Source organism: Pogona vitticeps, chromosome 2, assembly GCF_051106095.1.
Source record: "Pogona vitticeps strain Pit_001003342236 chromosome 2, PviZW2.1, whole genome shotgun sequence".
Classification (NCBI taxonomy): Eukaryota; Metazoa; Chordata; class Lepidosauria; order Squamata; family Agamidae; genus Pogona; species Pogona vitticeps.
Genome location: NC_135784.1, coordinates 401,666 through 420,864, shown reverse-complemented (window position 1 = coordinate 420,864; position 19,199 = coordinate 401,666). Strand labels below are relative to the sequence as shown.

General features: G+C 47.0%; 1 protein-coding gene across 2 annotated transcripts in view; it reads right to left on the bottom strand.

Annotated features, from left to right (window-relative positions):
• LOC144587227 (uncharacterized) overlaps positions 1-19,199 on the bottom strand; it is a 31,533-nt gene that overhangs the window by 11,139 nt on the left and 1,195 nt on the right. The window contains exons 2-5 of one of the 2 annotated variants that reach the window (XR_013542408.1): positions 18,039-18,116; positions 16,799-16,844; positions 15,129-15,208; positions 11,934-13,197 (exon numbers count right to left, since the gene is read on the bottom strand). The gene's annotated coding sequence lies outside the window, so the exon portion shown is untranslated. Of the gene's footprint in view, positions 1-11,933; positions 13,198-15,128; positions 15,209-16,798; positions 16,845-18,038; positions 18,117-19,199 lie in introns of those variants that run through there. The other variant, XM_078387141.1, reaches the window with a different exon arrangement.

Below are 19,199 nucleotides of genomic sequence, written 5' to 3'. Positions count from 1 at the left end.
ATCTGTCTCCATGTATCTTTCACCCCTTGATCTGACATTGGGATTCAAAATGTCAGATCAAGATTTTCCCTCGATGTCTCCTTATGACCAAAGATCATCATCCTCAAACTTTATTTCAATGACGTTTCTGCAACAGATTCAGTAAGTTTTGGGGAAATGATGGACAAAGATCTTGGCAAAAAATTTTTAAAAAAAACCGTGGGAACCTTGGGAGAGAAATCCTCAACCCACATTTATGTATGTATGAATCCAGGACAGTAATCCGATTTTTAACATGACATTTTCTGACTGTTGTGGCTAAATAGCTCACTGGGTAACTCTTAATCCCATCTATGTTACCTGGCATCACACTCAATAAAAACAACTCTGGAGTTAATACAGTTTCCTTTAACTGTTGTTAATTTAACATCTGATGGTTTCTCTTTCATCAAATCTTCCATCTGGCTGAGACGCTCATTTACCTGGTGAAATCCTGTTATTATTATCATCATTCGCATGGTAACCTGCCATTCTTTATCTGACAAAGTCCCCAACAGTTGATATTTCCATCTTTCCAAAAAGTATGGTATGTATAAATAATACTCTTTAGTTTCCACTATTTTATCAGCAAACCCATCATCATAAACCTCCCCTAGGTCCTTCTTCCCCTCCTTACCCAGATATTATAGTATATAGATCAACTTTTAGCCCAACAATTTGAATTTTATCTATCTATCTATCTATCTATCTATCTATCTATCTATCTATCTATCTATCTATCTATCTATCTATCTATCTATCTATCTATCTATCTATCTATCTATCTATCTATATCTATCTATCTATCTATCTATCTATCTTTATTTATTTATTTATACCCCGCCTATCTGGTCGAAACAACCACTTTAGGCGGCTAGAATTACAACCGTGGCAGTATTATCAGAGTTTCACACAGTCCAGCCAAGAAAAAGTCCAGAGTAAACAGCAGACACAGGAAGTCAGTCTCTCCCATAAATATCCTTATAATCCGTCAAAACTCCAGTCCTGGTTTTCCTAACTCATCAGTCTATTCGATTGCATTCATCTCGCTGATGATTCACAGTCCATTTTCTTGCTTCAAAAGTTTATTCCTCCTTCTAAAACCCAGGAAGGTTCTGTTATCAAAGTCCCATTCATCAAACTCCAGTCCTGGTTTTCCTAGCTCCTCAGTTCTGTTATCAGAGTCCCATACAGTCTAGGGAGAAAGATCCAGACTAAACAGCATTCACAAAATTTCAGTCCCTTAAAGCTTGTCCAGTGGTATTTTCTCTGGGATTTTTTTTCCAGAAACACAACTTTTGTCCGTCTCGCTGTCTCTCTGTTTGACCTTGAGCCCGCCGGCTATTTAAGAATCAGTTTTGTTTTGAAGAAGCAGACTAGCAAGCAAGACTCGCCGGTCCTTATCTTCTTTCAGCCAAGTATTTTTACTCTAATTTCTTTTACATCTTAATGAGGTTATTCATAAATCAAAGACTTCAACTTACTTTGTTATTGTATATTTTTGGCCGTGTTTCTTCTTCTCCTCTCCTCAGCGGGTGGAATTACTCCCAGCTATCTGCCAAAATGGCTCCCGTCTCTGATCTGTGCTCAGGTGAATTTTCAGAGGGAAGAAAATTCAGGTTGCTGCCCAATCTTCTTCCTTCTGGTCCTCACTAACTGCTTCAGAGAGACCTCTCCTTGTCTCCCCTTCGATTCCCCCCATTTTTTGAGGGACCTGAGACCAGGCGGTTCCAGCTTTTCCCGGGAGCTGTTCCCGGCAGCTGCAGGCTGCACCGTGACAAAGCTCCGCCTCCCCTCCCCTCCCTTTCAAGGGCAGCTGAGGCTCCACACCTGGCCAGGGGAACCCTGCCTTCATACAGGAAGAAGGTTGGTGGGTGTTCTTCTGGGACAGCATCAGGCCTGCAAAAACCATTCTCAGAACTTGGAAGAGGTCATCAAGGATCACTTGCCCTCTCATAGTGGGAGAAACGGCATCCTTTGGGATATTAATCCCCATAATTCTGCAGCAGAAACTCATGGTGGAGAATAATAGAAGGTGTTTCTCTCTTAAAGATGTGCCTGAGATGTCATGCAGAAAGATAACAGATGCACCCAAAATCTTTCTTATTTATTTATTTATTTATTTATTTATTTATTTATTTGTGTGTGTGTGTTTAGTCGTTTAGTCGTGTCCAACTCTTCGTGACCCCATGGACCAGAGCACGCCAGGCCCTCCGGTCTTCTACTGCCTCCCAGAGTTGTGTCAGGTTCATGTTGGTTGCTTCGCAGACACTGTCCAGCCATCTCATCCTCGGTCGTCCCCTTCTCCTCTTGCCTTCACACCTTCCTAACATCAAGGTTTTTTCCAAGGATTCCTTTCTTCTCATGAGATGGCCAAAGTACTGGAGCCTCAGCTTCAGGATCTGTCCTTCCAGTGAGCACTCAGGGTTGATTTCCTTTAGAACTGATAGGTTTGTTCTCCTTGCAGTCCAGGGGATTCTCAAGAGCCTCCTCCAGCACCACAATTCAAAGGCATCAATTCTTCGGCGGTCAGCTTTCTTTATGGTCCAGCTCTCACTTCCATACATCACAACAGGAAAAACCACAGCTTTGACTATTCGGACTTTTGTTGGCAAGGTGATGTCTCTGCTTTTCAAGATGCTGTCAAGATTTGTCATCGCTTTCCTCCCAAGAAGAAGGCGTCTTTTAATTTCAGGGCTGCTGTCTCCATCTGCAGTGATCATGGAGCCCAGGAAGATAAAATTTGACACTGCCTCCATATCTTCCCCTTCTATTTCCCAGAAGGTGATGGGACCAGTGGCCATGATCTTAGTTTTTTTGATGTTGAGTTTCAGACCGTTTTGCACTCTCCTCTTTCACTCTCATTACAAGGTTCTTTAATTCCTCCTCACTTTCTGCCATCAGAGTGGTATCATCTGCATATCGGAGGTTGTTGATATTTCTTCCGGCAATCTTAATTCCGGCTTGGGTTTCTTCCAGTCCAGCCTTCCGCATGATGTATTCTGCATATAAGTTAAATAAGCTGGGGGACAATATACAGCCTTGCCATACTCCTTTCCCAATTTTGAACCAATCAGTTGTTCCATGACCAGTTCTAACTGTTGCTTTCTGTCCCGCATATAGGTTTCTCAGGAGACAGATAAAGTGGTCAGGCACTCCCATTTCTTTAAGAACTTGCCATAGTTTGCTGTGGTCCACACAGTCAAAGGCTTTCGCATAGTCAATGAAGCAGAAGTAGATATTTTTCTGGAACTCTCTGGCTTTCTCCATAATCCAGCGCAAGTTAGCAATTTGGTCTCGAGTTCCTCTGCCTCTTCAGAATCCAGCTTGTACTTCTGGGAGTTCTCGGTCCACATACTGCTGAAGCCTACCTTGCAGGATTTTGAGCATAACCTTGCTAGCGTGTGAAATGAGTGCAATTGTACGGTAGTTGGAGCATTCTTTGGCACTGCCTTTCTTTGGGATTGGGATGTAGACTGATCTTTTCCAATCCTCTGGCCACTGTTGAGTTTTCCAAACTTGCTGGCATATTGAATGTAGCACCTTAACAGCATCATCTTTCAAGATTTTAAATAGTTCAACTGGAATGCCATCACCTCCACTGGCCTTGTTGTTAGCCAGGCTTTCTAAGGCCCACTTGACTTCGCTCTCCAGGATTTCTGGCTCAAGGTCAGCAACTACATTGTCTGCGTTGTCCGGGATATCCAAATCTTTCCAATATAATTCCTCTGTGTATGCTTGCCACCTCTTCTTGACGTCTTCTGCTTCTGTTAGGTCCCTCCCATTTTTGTCTTTTATCATGTTCATCTTTGCGCAAAATGTTCCTCTAATATCTCCAATTTTCCTGAACAGATCTCTGGTCTTTCCTTTTCCGTTATCTTCCTCTATTTCTTTGCATTGTTCATTTAAGAAGGCCCTCTTGTCTCTCCTTGCTATTCTTTGGAAGCCTGCATTCAATTTTCTGTAGCTTTCCCTATCTCCCTTGCATTTTGCTTCCCTTCTCCTCTCTGCTATTTCTTTATTATTTATTTATTATGTATTATTTATTTGATTTCTATCCCGCCCCTCTAGACAGAATCTACTCGGGGCGGCTTACAAACAAGTATAAAAATACAATCAAATGGGATCATCAGAATATATATAAAACAATCGCATAAATCAGCAAATTAGAAGATTTGCGCTCAGGGGAGCTGAATAACATCTGCCTTCTACAGCTCACTGTGTAAGAGAGACGGTGGGTCTGTGGTTGGGCATATGCCAGTCTTTTGCCAAGGGAACTGGCTAAGTCTCCCTCTGCTCTGCAGGACTGGGCCCTGTTGCTTCTGGCTGCCTGATCCCCTTCCCAATATCAGCCACCTGGCTCAAGGGGAGAAGAAGGCTTTTAGGTCGGAGCTGCTTCTAGGACCCTACCAGACCAGCATTCCTGCGCTCAGGGGAGCCGAACAACTTCTGCCTTCCACAGCTCACTGTGTAAGAGAGACGGTGGGTCTGTGGCTGGGCTCCTGCCGGCTGCCAGATTCCCTGAGGGAACTGGCTGAGGAATAAGCTGGGAAACAGGAGGATTTGAAGGGCCTCTGGGGCAACCAATAGAGACAATACAGAGGTGCCCCACATAGTGACATTAATCCGTTCTGGATTAATTGCCACTATCCTGAAACATCGCTATACAGATAGGAAAACCCTATAGGAATGCATTAAACTTCATTGAGCGAAGATCCTCCATAGCTCCGCAATTTTCACCACCTCGGTAAGCGAGGAAACCGCACGAAAATGCTTGCGGTGGCCATTTTGTGTACCCGGCGGCCATTTTGGAACCGCCGATCAGTTGTTCTAAAAACATCACAATGCAATGTTTACCCTATCTAAACATCGCAATTCGATCGCAAAAAACAGATCGCTATGCGGATTCGACGTTAAACGGTGCGCTTGTTATGCGAGGCACCACTGTATATGGCAGTGGAAGATATGGCGGTGGGAGGGCATGCCTGCGTAGGAGAAAGGAGGTTAGATACCTGATACCTATCCCCCTTTCTAGCTCTACTCCCAGCCAAATGGTACCAGGTGACCATATCAGACACCCCCCAGGCCACATGGTACTGTTGGTAAATGCCAGGTCGGCAAAAAATAAGACTGCCCTCATCCATGACTTAATTTTGGATGAGGGGGCCAAACTGGCATGCATTACTGAGACTGGGTGGGAAAAGAAGGAGGAGTTCCTCTATTTCAGTTATGTCCCCCTGGGTGCTTGGTCCAACACCAGGGTCGCCCGGAGGGACAGGGAGCAGGTGTGGCAATAGTCTACAAGGATTCTTTCCACTTTTCCAGACTTCCCGTCCCCTTGGGAAATGGTCTAGAGGGCCTGTATTGTGTGTTGGGCTCGAGAGACAGACTGGGGATTCTGTTGGTGTACCGCCCACCCTTCATGGATTGCTGCCTTGTTGTGGCGAGGGAGCTTGAGTAACTCAGAGAAGCTATGGGCTATGCTGTGCAGGGCCACCCAAGACGGACAGGTCATAGTGGAGAGTTCTGACTAAATGCAATCCACCTGGGGTAGGAACCGGCAATTCCACTCCAGTATCTTTGCCAAGAATGCCCCATGATCAGAAACAAAAGGCTAAAAGATATGACGCTGGAAGATGGGACCCTCAGGTCAAAAGGCGTCCAACATGCTACTGAGGAAGAACGGAGGAAAAGTACAAGTAGCTCCAGAGCTGATAAAGTGGATGGGCCAAAGACGAAAGGACGCTCAGCTGTGGACGTGCCTGGAAGTGAAAGGAAAGTCCGATGCTGGAAAGAAAAATACTGCATAGGAACCTGGAATGTAAGATCTATGAACCTTGAGAAGCTGGAGGTGGTCAAACAGGAGATGGCAAGAATAAACATCGACATTCTGGGCATCAGTGAACTAAAATGGATGGGAATGGGTGATTTCAACTCAGATGATTATCATGTCTACTGTTGTGGGCAAGAATCCCGTAGAAGGAATGGAGTAGCCCTCATAGTCAACAAAAGAGTGGGAAAAGCCGTAATGGGATATAATCTCAAAAATGATAGAATGATGTCAATACGTATCCAAGGCAGACCTTTCAACATCACAATAATCCAAGTTTATGCACCAACCTCCATTGCTGAGGAGACTGAAATTGAACAATTTTATGAAGATTTACAACACCTTCTAGAACTGACACCAAAGAAGGATGTTCTTCTCATTCTGGGGGACTGGAATGCTAAGGTAGGGAGTCAAGAGATAAAAGGAACAACAGGGAAGTTTGGCCTTGGAGTTCAAAACGAAGCAGGGCAAAGGCTAATAGAGTTTTGTCAAGAGAACAAGCTGGTCATCACACACACTCTTTTCCAAAAACACAAGAGGCGACTCTACACATGGAAATCACCAGATGGGCAACATCGAAATCAGATTGATTATATTCTCTGCAGCCAAAGATGGAGAAGCTCTACACAGTCAGCAAAAACAAGACCTGGAGCTGATTGTGGCTCTGATCATCAGCTTCTCATAGCAAAATTCAAGCTTAAACTGAAGAGAGTAGGAAAAACCACTGGGCCACTCAGGTATAATCTAAACCAAATCCCTTACGAATACACAGTAGAAGTGAAGAACAGATTTAAGGAACTAGATTTGGTGGACAGAGTGCCTGAAGAAATTTGGATAGAGGCTCGTAACATTGTACAGGAGGCAGCAACAAAAATCATCCCAAAGAAAAGGAAATGCAAGAAAGCAAAGTGGCTGTCCAACGAGGCCTTACAAACAGCAGAAAAGAGAAGGGAAACAAAATGCAGGGGAGATAGGGAAAGTTACAGAAAATTGAATGCAGACTTCCAAAGAATAGCAAGGAGAGACAAGAGGGCCTTCTTAAATGAACAATGCAAAGAAATAGAGGAAAATAACAGAAAAGGAAAAACCAGAGATCTGTTCAGGAAAATTGGAGATATTAGAGGAAAATTTTGTGCAAAGATGGACATGATAAAAGACAAAAATGGAAGGGACCTCACAGAAGCAGAAGACATCAAGAACAGGTGGCAAGAATACACAGAGGAATTATATCAGAAAGTTTTGGATATCCCGGACAACCCAGACAATATAGTTGCTGACCGAGAGCCAGACATCCTGGAGAGTGAGGTCAAGTGGGCCTTAGAAAGCCTGGCTAACAACAAGGCCAGTGGAGGTGATGGCATTCCAGTCGAACTATTTAAAATCCTAAAGGATGATGCTGTTAAGGTGCTATATTCAATATGCCAACAAGTTTGGAAAACTCAACAGTGGCCAGAGGACTGGAAAAGATCAGTCTACATCCCAATACCAAAGAAGGGCAGTGCCAAAGAATGCCCCAACTACCGGACAATTGCACTCATCTCACACGCCAGCAAGGTTATGCTCAAAATCCTCCAAAGTAGGCTTCAGCAGTATGTGGACTGAGAACTCCCAGAAGTACAAGCTGGATTCCGAAGAGGCAGAGGGACTCGAGACCAAATTGCTAACTTGCGCTGGATTATGGAGAAAGCCACAGAGTTCCAGAAAAACATCTACTTCTGCTTCATTGACTATGCAAAAGCCTTTGACTGTGTGGACCACAGCAAACTATGGCAAGTCCTAAAAGAAATGGGCGTGCCTGACCACCTTATCCATCTCCTGAGAAACCTATATGTGGGACAGGAAGCAAAAGTTAGAACTGGATATGGAACAACGGATTGGTTCAAAATTGGGAAAGGAGTACGTCAAGGCTGTATATTGTCACCCTGCTTATTTAACTTATATGCAGAATACATCATGCGGAAGGCTGGACTGGAGGAATCCCAAGCTGGAATTAAGATTGCAGGAAGAAATATCAACAACCTCCGATATGCAGATGATACCACTCTGATGGCGGAAAGTGAGGAGGAACTAAAGAACCTTGTAATGAGGGTGAAAGACGAGAGTGCAAAAAACAGTCTGAAACTCAACATCAAAAAAACTAAGATCATGGCCACTGGTCCCATCACCTCCTGGGAAATAGAAGGGGAAGATATGGAGGCAGTGACAGATTTTACTTTCTTGGGCTTGACAGCATCTTAAAAAGCAGAGACATCACCTTGCCAACAAAAGTCCGAATAGTCAAAGCTATGGTTTTTCCTGTAGTGTTGTATGGAAGTGAGAGCTGGACCATAAAGAAAGCTGACCGCCGAAGAATTGATGCCTTTGAATTGTGGTGCTAGAGGAGATTCTTGAGAGCTCCCTGAACTGCAAAGAGAACAAACCTATCAATTCTAAAGGAAATCAACCCCGAGTGCTCACTGGAAGGACAGATCCTGAAGCTGAGGCTCCAGTACTTTGGCCATCTGATGAGAAGAGAAGACTCCTTGGAAAAGACTTTGATGTTGGGAAAGTGTGAAGGCAAGAGGAGAAGGGGACGACCGAGGATGAGATGGTTGGACAGTCAACATGAATTTGACACAACTCTGGGAGGCGGTGGAAGATAAGAGGGCCTGGCGTGCTCTGGTCCATGGGGTCACGAGGAGTCGGACACGACTAAACGACTGAACACACACACACCGCCCACCCTGCTGCTTACCAACCGTCTCCCTACCTGAGCTGATGGACGTGATCTTGGATCTGGTGGTGAGGACCCCCAGACTTTTGGTACTGGGAGACCTCAACCTCCATGCCAAGGCCACTTAATCAGGGGCAGCTCAGGACTTCATGGCCGCCATGACAACCATGGGGCAGTCTCAATGTGTCATCGGCCCGACTCATGAGAAAGGCCATACACTTGACCTAGTATTCTCAATAGGACTGGGGGGATGGTGGTCCGGATGTGGTGGATTTATCTTTGACCCTGTTGTCATGGTTGGACCATTTCCTGGTAAAGTCTAGACTCTCTGCCACTACTACCCTCTGCAGGGGTGGGGGATCAATTAAAATGATCCACCCCCAGAGACTTATGGATCCTGAAGGATTCCTGAATGCTCTAGGGTAGTTTCCAGTTGATATGGTTGGTGCTCCTGTCAAAGCCCAGGTCGCCTTGTGGTACAAGGAGATGACCCGGGCGGATGACACGATTGCACCTAGGCACCAGAGCTTATATGGCTCCATGGTACACAGAGGAGCTTCTGGCTATGAAACAGTTGGGGAGATAGCTTGAACGCAGATGGAGGAAATATTGCTGCAACTATGACCAAACACAGCTTAAAGCGCATTATCGGGCCTACTCTATGGCAATACAGCTGGCGAAACACCAGTATTTCTCCAGTCGTATTGCTTCCTTGGCGTGTCATCCAGCAGAGCTATTTCGAGTGGTCTGGGACCTTCTTCAGTGGCTTGCTGTAATGAATTTGTTACGCACTTTGAGGGAAAAGTTGCTCAGATTCGCAAAGAGTTGGACTCCACTGTTGATGAAGAGCCTATGATTTTGTCCAGTGCTCCGGACCTTTGTCATAATTTATTGGATGAGGGGCCTTTTAACATTCCGGTGATCATGGGTAGAGGGAGATATGGTGTTGGCACAGTCCCTACTCGTGTCAGAAGAACAGCGAACAGATGTTTGAAGGCTGTCTGTTGTTCTGAGACTATGACCCACCCTCGGTATCAAGGTAGCCAGCCCAGCCTACCCTCCACTCTAACTCTGGTACTGTTGAATGCCAGGTCTATAGCCAACAAGCCTCAGGTGATTCACGATCTTATCCTGGAGGAGAATGCAGACCTGGCATGCATAACCGAGACGTGGATCAGTGGGGAGGGGGTCCTCCCCTGGCTCTTATCTGTCCGCCTGGTTATGCTGTCCAGCACCAGGGTAGAGTGGAGGGGGGGAGGAGTAGCCATTGTTTATAAATCCAGCTTGGAGGTTACTAGGCGCTCCTCGGTAGTAAACCCGGGTCTAGAGGCACTCCACGTGTCGACTGGGGCCAGGGATGGTTTGGGATTTTGCTGGGTTACCGCGCTCCCTGCGATCCAGCCGCTTCCCTTCCGGAGTTGACTGACTTTGTCTCTGCGGCACTATTGGGATCCCCAAGGCTTTTGGTCTTGGTGATTTCAACGTGCACGTGGGGGCAGGGCCATCTGGGTCAGCTCTTGAGTTCTTGGAAACTATGGCTTCCTTGAACATGTCCCAACATGTCAACGGCCCCACCCACGTGGGTGGTCACACACTGGACCTGGTCTTTTCCTCCAGTTGGAGCGAGTGTGATCTGGTGGTGACAGACCTCATGTCAGTCCCCTTGTCATGGTCAGATAACTACCTAATGAAATGTAACCCTTTTTAAAATCTAAAGTGGAGGCCATCCGACGGGACCTTTCTCCTTTTTTGAGTACAGTGAGTTGAGCAGAGATGTCCAGCGCTCCGTCTTGCCCGGTAATTTTTGACTCCTTTCAGCCTGTTACGCATGATTCTGTGGCCAAGGTGCTTGACCGCTGTCGAGCCACTACCTCCTCCTTGGACCCTTGCCTGGCCTGGCTAATCAAAGCAGCCAGGCCGATAACAACAGAATGGGCCACTGCAATAATAAATGGGTCTTTCCTTGAGGGCAGGTTTCCCTCTGCCCTCAAGGAGACACTCATTAGGCCCATAAGAAAGAAACCTAATTTGGCGGCGGACGAAATTGGCAATTATGGGCCCGTTGCCAATATTTCTTTCATGAGCAAAGTGGTCCAGAGGGTGGTGGCTGACCAGCTTCAGGCACATCTGGATGAAACAGATGCCCTGGATCCTTTTCAGTCGGGATTCAGGCCATGCCACGGTACAGAGACGGCATTGGTCATCCTGTACGATGACTTGTTGAGGGAGGCCGACAGCGGTAAAATTTCTTTGTTGGTCCTCCTCGACATCTCAGCAGCCTGCGATGCCGTCGACCACGGTATCCTCCTGGGGAGGCTCTCTGAGTTGGGTATCGGTGGCTTGGCTCTGGCCTGGCTCCGTTCCTTCTTGGAAGACCGCCCCCAGAGAGTGCAGCTTGGGGAGAGTATTTCGGGCCCCATGGAGTCTCAATTGTGGGGTTCCACAGGGGTCGATCATCTCCCCAATGCTGTTTAACATCTATATGAGGCTGCTGGGTGGGGTCATCAGGGGATGTGGAGCATCGTGTCATCAATATGCTGATGACACCCAGCTCTGTATTTCCTTTTCACTAACTGCAGGTGATGCCATCCTGTCCCTCCAGCACTGCCTGGGGGCCATACAGCAGTGGATGCAGGAGAACGGGCTGAGGCTGAACCCGGACAAGACGGAAGTTCTGAGGGTGGGTGGCCCTGTGGATTGTGGCTTGGGAAACTCCCTCATGTTTGGGGGGGTGGCCCTGGCTGCGAAGAGTGGGGTCCGCAGCCTAGGGGTACACTTGGACCCGATGCTCACCATGGAAATGCAGGTGGCATCGGTAGTCCGGACCGCCTTTTTCCACCTTTGGCGGATTGCCCGGCTGCGACCTTACCTAGACACGGGGGTGCTCACTACCTTAGTACTTGCGCTCGTAATTTCTGGATTAGACTACTGTAACGCCCTCTACGTGGGGCTTCCTTTGAAGCTGATGCGGAAACTTCAAGTGGTGCAGAATGCGGTGGCCAGATTCCTTACTGGAGTGAGAAAACACCAACATCTCTCTCCTACTCTGGCCATGCTACACTGGCTGCCCATCCGTTTCCACACCTCGATACTTGGCGGAACGCTTACTCCTAACTAGTTCTACCCGTGTCACCTGCACGAGCCAGGAGGTGAGGCTGAGGAGCCTGACGCCGAGGGAGTCCTGGAAAGAAAGAACTAGAAACCGGGCTTTCTCAGCGGTGGCTCCTTGTCTCTGGAATAACCTGCTTCCGGAGATTCGCGCTTCACCCTCGCTGGGTACTTTTAAGAACCAACTAAAAACGTGGATGAATAGACAGACCTTCCCTTCCAGTTAATTCCTGTCCTTTTTCCTTTTTTTCTCTCTTCATTTGATTTATTTTTATTTTTCCCATCTTGTAGAATCATTTAATTTATTAATTGTTATTAATTTTTTAGAACTTGTTATCCATATGTTGTAAGCCACCTAGAGTGGTTGAAAGGACTAGATAGGCAGGGTATAAATACAATAAATACAATAAATACAATAAATAAATAAATAAACAAACAAACAAACAAACAAACCATCACTCAGCCCGTAAACCTTTCTACTGGGGCAAACGGGAGAGTAGAGGCGGGAACCGAAAGTTAAGGGAAGAGTGGAGGCAAACGGAGAAAAGAGAATGCGGAACGGAAGAGCCATCACCCACGCAGAATTGTGGGATCGCTTTCCCAGAGGAGACGACCGGAGGGGGAGAGCGGTGGACTGACGAGATGCTGCCCCTCTTGCATCGGCTGGTGTCACCCTCAAGGGAAGTCCCACAGAAAGAGGGTTACGGTAGTCTATTATTGAAACTGAGTGACCAATCCGGGGAGTGATAATTACATCCAGGTAGGAGCCCAGCAGCACAACCCGTCTAAGAGGGAAGTAGGCGGGCCAGACCATGGGCGCCACCTGGTTCTCCACTGACGGCATTGGCTCCGGAAGGACGCCCAGCGTGCCTTAGGAACCCCTGAAGTCACAGACATCAGGGGCAGCCAGTTGGAGGACCCTCGTGTTGTTTGGGTCAGCCTTTGTCTATTGTCCCTTTTATCCTCCCAATGAAGGAGAAGGTGGGAACAGAAATGTCGTTCCCTGTTAATCAATTATCATCAGAGTCCAAAGTACAGGTGGAGGGTGAAAAGCAACCCCCCCCCCAGTCTGGCTTGTCTGTCGAGGGGGAACCAGAATGGAGGCTTGAAGGGGAACCCCACACACACACACACACACACACGTGCCCCAAATCAGGACGACCAAGGTTTGCCTTTTGTCAAGAGGACCTGCCCTTGGGGAGCATGGGATTGGGGTGAGCAGGATTGAGATTTTATTTTAAAGAATACACCTAAATAAGAAAACCGTACCCCCAAACACCAGCACTTTGCACATGTTCAAAGAAGAACTGTGGTGTCATGGATGGAGTACCGGACTGGAAAACAGGAGACCTGGATTCAAATCCATGCCGGGCCAGGGAAACTGAGAGGAGAGAGAGTATGTTTGCAAAGACTACTTCAGCCACCTCTTGAAATCTCACTGACCTGGCAAACGTTGGGAGGGATCTGGGGTTTGGTTCTTCGTTTTTGGTCTCAAAAACTGCCAAGAGAACTCCTCCCAGTCTCACTCCTTCCAGGGAGAAAAGAAAAATAGAAAAGATCACCCTGGAGGCTTCGTGGATAAAGCAAATCAAAGGCATTTCCTTGCAGGGGGTGTCTTCCTCATGCTCATATTGAATGGGGGCTCCCTCCCCATCTCTCTCTCGTCTTCAGGCAGCACAACAAGACAAGCGCAAAAGCAGGCAGGCAGGAAGGCATGTCTTCCCTCTGACATATACAATGAAAGCACCAGCCTACAATATGGCATGTCTCTCACTGTTTATTTAAAATATTTTTATTTATTTATTTTTCTTTCTTCTTTTTTTGAACTTGTACCCCGCCTATTTAGTCAACTGACTACTCTGGGAAGCTAACAACATAAAATAAACAATTTAATATATAGGAAGAAAATAATGCATCAATAGACAAGAACTCAAGATGTGGCTGGAGGGAAGGCTTGCCTAAATAGCCAGGTTTTCAGTTGGCCTTTGAAGATGCCCAGCGAAGGGGCCATACGGATCTCAGAAGGGAGGCTATTCCAAAGGCGAGGAGCCACTGCCGAGAAGGCCCGGTTTCTTGTGTTTTTTCCTTCTGGGCCTCCTTCGACATTAAGCTCCTCAGCCTCACCTCCTGGCTAGATCGAGTGATACGAATAGATTTAGGTGGGAGGAGAGGTTCTGTCAGATATCGAGGCCCTAAACCGTTTAGGGCTTTATATGTAAGCATTAGAACTTTGAAATAAACGCGGAACCGAACAGGCAGCCAATGCAAGGCGGCCAGAGTGGGGGGAGATATGATGATGTTTCCTCACCCCACTAAGAAGTCTGGCCACCGCATTCTGCACCATTTGGAGTTTCCGCATTGATCTCAAAGGCAGCCCCACATAGAGCGCATTACAGTGGTCTAACCTCGAGATTACGAGCCCATGGACCAGAGTGGTGAGCGATCCCCCATCTAGATAGGGACGCAGCTGGGCAATCCGCCACAGAGGGAAATAGGCGGACTGGACCACGGACACCACCTGGGATTCCATGGTAAGCGCCTGGTCCAGATGAATCGCCAACCTGCGAACCTCACTCTTCACAGTGAGAGTCACACCCCCCAAAAGAGAGGGAGTTCGCCAAACCGCTGATGGTAGGTCTGCCCACCCTCGGGACCTTCGTCTTGTCTGGGTTCAGTCTCAGCCCATTCTCCTGCATCCATTGCAGTACAGACCCCAGACAGCGCTGCAGGGACAGAGCAGCATCCACTGTAGTTGGAAAAAAGGGGATGTAGAGCTTTGTGTCATCAGCATATTGATGGCACGCCACTCCACAACCCCTGATGACCTCGCCCAACAGCCTCATATAGAGATGAGCCCTGTGGAACCCCACAATTGAGGGTCCATGGGGCCGACTCACTCTCCCCAAGCTGAATTCTCTGAGGACGATCCCCCAGGAAGAATCGGAGCCAGGCCAATGCCGAGCCACCAATTCCCAACTCAGAGATCCTCCTCAGGAGGATACCGTGGTCGACTGTATCAAAGGTGGCTGAGATACCAAGGAGGACCAACAGAGAAGTTTTTCCCTTGTCAGCCTCTCTCAATAGGTCATCATACAGGGCAACCAATGCCATTTCTGTACCATGGCACAGCCTGAAGCCCGACTGGAATGGACTCAGGGCATTTGTTTCATCCAAGTGCGCCTGAAGCTGATCAGCCACCACCCTCTCGACCACTTTGCTAATGAAAGAAACGATGGCGACGGGCCTATAATTGTCAATATCGTCCACCGCCAGACTTTCTTTCCTGCCCTCCCGGAAAGACTCATTAATTATTGCTGTGGCCGATTCAGTTGTTATAGGCCTGGTTGCTGGGATTAGCCAGGCCGGGCAAGGGTCAAGGGAGGAGGTGGAGGCCCGAGAGCGAACTAGCGCCTTGTCCACAATGTCTGGCGTCACAGGCTCAAAATGGTCAAAACTCACCGGGCAAGGCAGAGCGCTGGACATCTCTGCTCGATCCACTGTCACCAAAAAAGGAGAAAGCTCCCGGCGGATGGCCTCCACTTTCAATTTTAAAAAATTTACAGATTGGTCAGGTGAGATACTTGAAGGAGGCCTTTCTTCTTAAAAACGACACAAGGTAGCTTACATGCATCAGAAAAAGGCAATATTTAAAAGTTAAAAACAGCAAGACTACAAACATCAAAATGAATCACTATGGATAGTAAACAAAATCAACATCTAGAAAACACCAGAGCCTGTGTAATGTAGTGGACTGAGGGTTGGACTAGAACCATTTCTAATTCAAATTATTATTTTGGGATTATTTGTATGTGCGGTATGTAGACTTTTGCCTCTGTTTGTTGTTTTTTGTTCAACTCCAAGCCCAGGAACAGCTAAACAAAGAGGAGCAGATTTAGATTCATCGTCATTTCTATTGTCTGAATTTAAAAGGGGGGAGTGATGCCTGGATATGGCCAACATTAGTTTTATTCTTGGTCTTGGGGTAGAAAATCTTATTCTACATTTTTTCCAATATTACGTCTCTCTTGAGCTTTGTATTAAGTCAAAGGCCTGTATTTCACACCTTCCAGCCCCTCACCTTTCAACTAGCAGATGGCCCAGTTAGGAATGCTGCCCAGAGGCCAGACACAGATAGAACCTGAAAACTGCAGTTGGAAGGGGCCTATAAGGCCATCAAATCCAACCCCCTGCTCAAGGCTGGAATACAGTCAAAGCAGCCGCCTAGAGTGGTCCTCACCCGACCAGATAGGTGGGATATAAATAAAATAAATAAAAAAATAAAATAAATAATCTGCCAGCTGATGATCCAAAATAGTCAAAACATAAAACACAGCAGGGACCCAGAGGCTGAAGGCCATAAATCTGGTTCCGATCTTTTCCAGTCCTGACCACTGTTGAGCCTGGGATCTGGTCGGGAGAGGGATCTGGACTGCCCTTCCCTCTCCTCGATCCAGAGCCACTGAACCAAGTGCTCCTTAAGGGTCCCCTTCAAACACCATTAAGGGGAGGGGGATCCAGAAGATGCTCAGGATGGCAGGCCAGGCATCTCGGGGGTGACGGAGGGAAGGAGCCCCATCGCCCGTAGCTGAACCCCACCTTCTCTCCCAAAGCCCATATCCCACTTCGGACCTGGGGTGTGAGGTTTAGGGGGGGTGCTGGAGGAAGGAGAAAATGAGAGGGGAGAGAGAGAGAGAGCACTGGGGGGCACTCCCCACTTTCCCCCCTCCGTCACCCCCCAAAAAGTCTGCCTGCAGGACCTGGGGGGAAAAGGTGGTCGAGGAGGCCCCACCGATACGCACAGAGAAAGGGCCCAGGTGTCTTGCTCGGGGGCAGGGGGAGGGCGAGATCCAGACTTTCCGTTCAGCCCCTTCCCAATTTAGCACCCCCCCATGCAAGGAGGGAGAGGAGGAGGGCAGGGAACAAAACAAAGAGATGACTCCCCCCCTCCCTCAAACCGTGCAAGGCCTTCGTGCAGAGCAGACCGAGTGGATTGTCCAGTCTCTGGGGTTGGGGGAGGGGAAGACAGTTTTTTTTTTTCATTTTTTTAAATATATCTCTGCAATGCCTTTTTGCCCCTTATTTCTCCCCCCCCTCCAGTCTTGCAAATCCCCCCCCCCCCCATTGCTCACCTCCTTGCAGGTCCTCTGGCGGGAAACTTGCGAGGAAGTAAGAAAGCTAGAATTAATAAGAATTTTTGTTAGAAATTACAAAAAGAAGGTTGTCAGATAACCAGTATTAAATGCTATTATATAACAAATCAATTAAGATGTATTTCAGGTATTATAACCAACAATAATATGAAAACAATTAGAAATGCATGGAAGGCAGGGAATTTTGGATAACATTTTTTTTCAAAGAAAACATTTATTTATTTATTTATTTTTATTTGATTTGATTTATACCCCGCCTATCTGGACCGATGGACCACTCTAGGCGGCTTCCAATATAAAATTAAACAATAAAATACAACAGATACATAGCTAATACAAAACAACTAGAATAAACTAAAAAATAGGAAAATAAGAAGAAGAGAATCAAGAATTGGCTGGAGGGAAGGCCTGAATAAATAACCACGTTTTTAATTGGGTTTTGAAGATGCCCAGTGTAGGGGCCGAGCGAATTACCAGAAGGAGATTGTTCCAAAGGCGAGGAGCCACCACCGAGAAGACCCAGTTTCGTGTCTTCACCTTCCGGGCCTCTCTCAGCATCAGGCTCCTCAGCCTGTTTTGTTTTCTCCACTGAAATGTATTGGACGGACCGTCCAATACATTTCAATGAGGAAAAATAAAAAAATCAGCAAAAATGAACGAAGACTCAGAACAACACCAAATTAAGTTTGCATACCTTTCACAAGCTGGACTATCGATGCCAAGCATTTAAAAACAGTTTCCTAACAGTTTAAGACACTTTTAAATGGGGGAAAAGGGACATCGTTATGTGAAAATCCCCCATAGGAAACATCGCTGTGTGAGGCAGCAAATTGATCAGAAAAAGACATTGTTATGTGAATTCATCGTTGTGTGAGACACTCGTTGTACTTTAATAAACTTTGTTTAATTGAAAAATACTTGATTGAAGAATCATATTTGATAGAGTGAGGAGAAATCCTCTGTTGGCGGCGAAAAGGGTTGAAAACAAGTTTCAGTCCCAAAAGTGAACCTGGGTTGTGGGGAGAAACAATCCGGGGAAACTGGGTGCGTCACAGCGCCCTCCAAACGCTCCTGATGCATCCTGCGATTGGGCTAAAAGTTTCTGAAATACTGATGTCAGCTTTACAACATCTTGCAACCTGCTAATCATAGGGTTATTGTTTAATAAATAGACAAACACAACAGTGCTTCTGGTCCCAAAGAATGAAAGAGATCTTACCTGCTTTAAGGCGAGCTTTGGATTTCTCTTTTTCTCCAGAAAAAAGCTGGGAGAGCATCAGCTGAGTCTCACCCCGTCCTTGGGAGAAAAGAAAAAAACCCAAATCATTTTGGAGCCTTCTCGGATGGACAAAATCAAAAGCTTTCCCTTAGCATAGAAGCCTTTGTCTTTTTGACAATCTGGAGAATTCAATTCTTCAAAAAATACCCTCCGGTTTATGAATGTGTGTGTGTGGGGGGGGGCTGTGTGATTCCAAAAGCGAGGAAATAGCCCAAAACTGCTGCACAATCTCGTGCCCGCCTTGCCAGCAGGAAAAAGGAGGCCGAGCCTGACAGAGCAAAGGGTGTCTGTCTGAGGGGTGGCCACACCGAAGGCAGCCGTCCAGAGGGTCTACAGCAGGGGGTCCCCCCAACCTTGGGCCTCCGGATGTCCTTGGACTTCCGCTCCCAGAAATCCTGGCCAGCAGAGGCGGTGGTGAAGGCTTCTGGGAGTTGCAATCCGAGAACATCTGGAGGCCTGAGGTTGGGGACCTCTGGACTCTGCGGGAGACCCTCTTCTGCTTGATACCCTTCACAGCCCTGACCATGGCTTTGTGTCTGGGGGAGGAGTGGTCACTTGACAATAAAGGGAGTCAGCTTCTTGGATTTTCCCTTGTGTGGTGTCACTCTGCGAATGACAGTGGTACTGGGGGGGGGGGACTCCTGTTCAATCCCCCCCCCAACCCTCAGCCTGTGGAGTGTTTCAGGTTTCCATTAATTCCTCGTACTATTTCGTAAAAAAGCGGAAAGAGGCTATGCAGAAGAATGTGGTGTTCCGGCACCCCCCGTGTGATGATGACACACAAGCTCCATCTGCTTTTTAAGACCTTCCAGGAGGCCCTTCGCTCAGCCTCTCCAGCCCCCAAGGTCTGGCCATCCAGCCGACCACCGTCCCCTGCGCCAACGAAAACAGTAAGACATAAACAAGCAAAGAGGAGAAAGGCAGGATAAAAGTAATTTTGAATGAAAGAATTCTAAGCTAATTATCAATCTAGTGACTGAATTTCCTGCCTCTAAGAAAGTCTCTTCCTGGAAACCAAGAGGAGAGTCAGAAAATTTTCTGAGAATATTTTTTAACCAAAAATCATCAGCAGCAAACCTCACACAAGACTCCTCACAATCA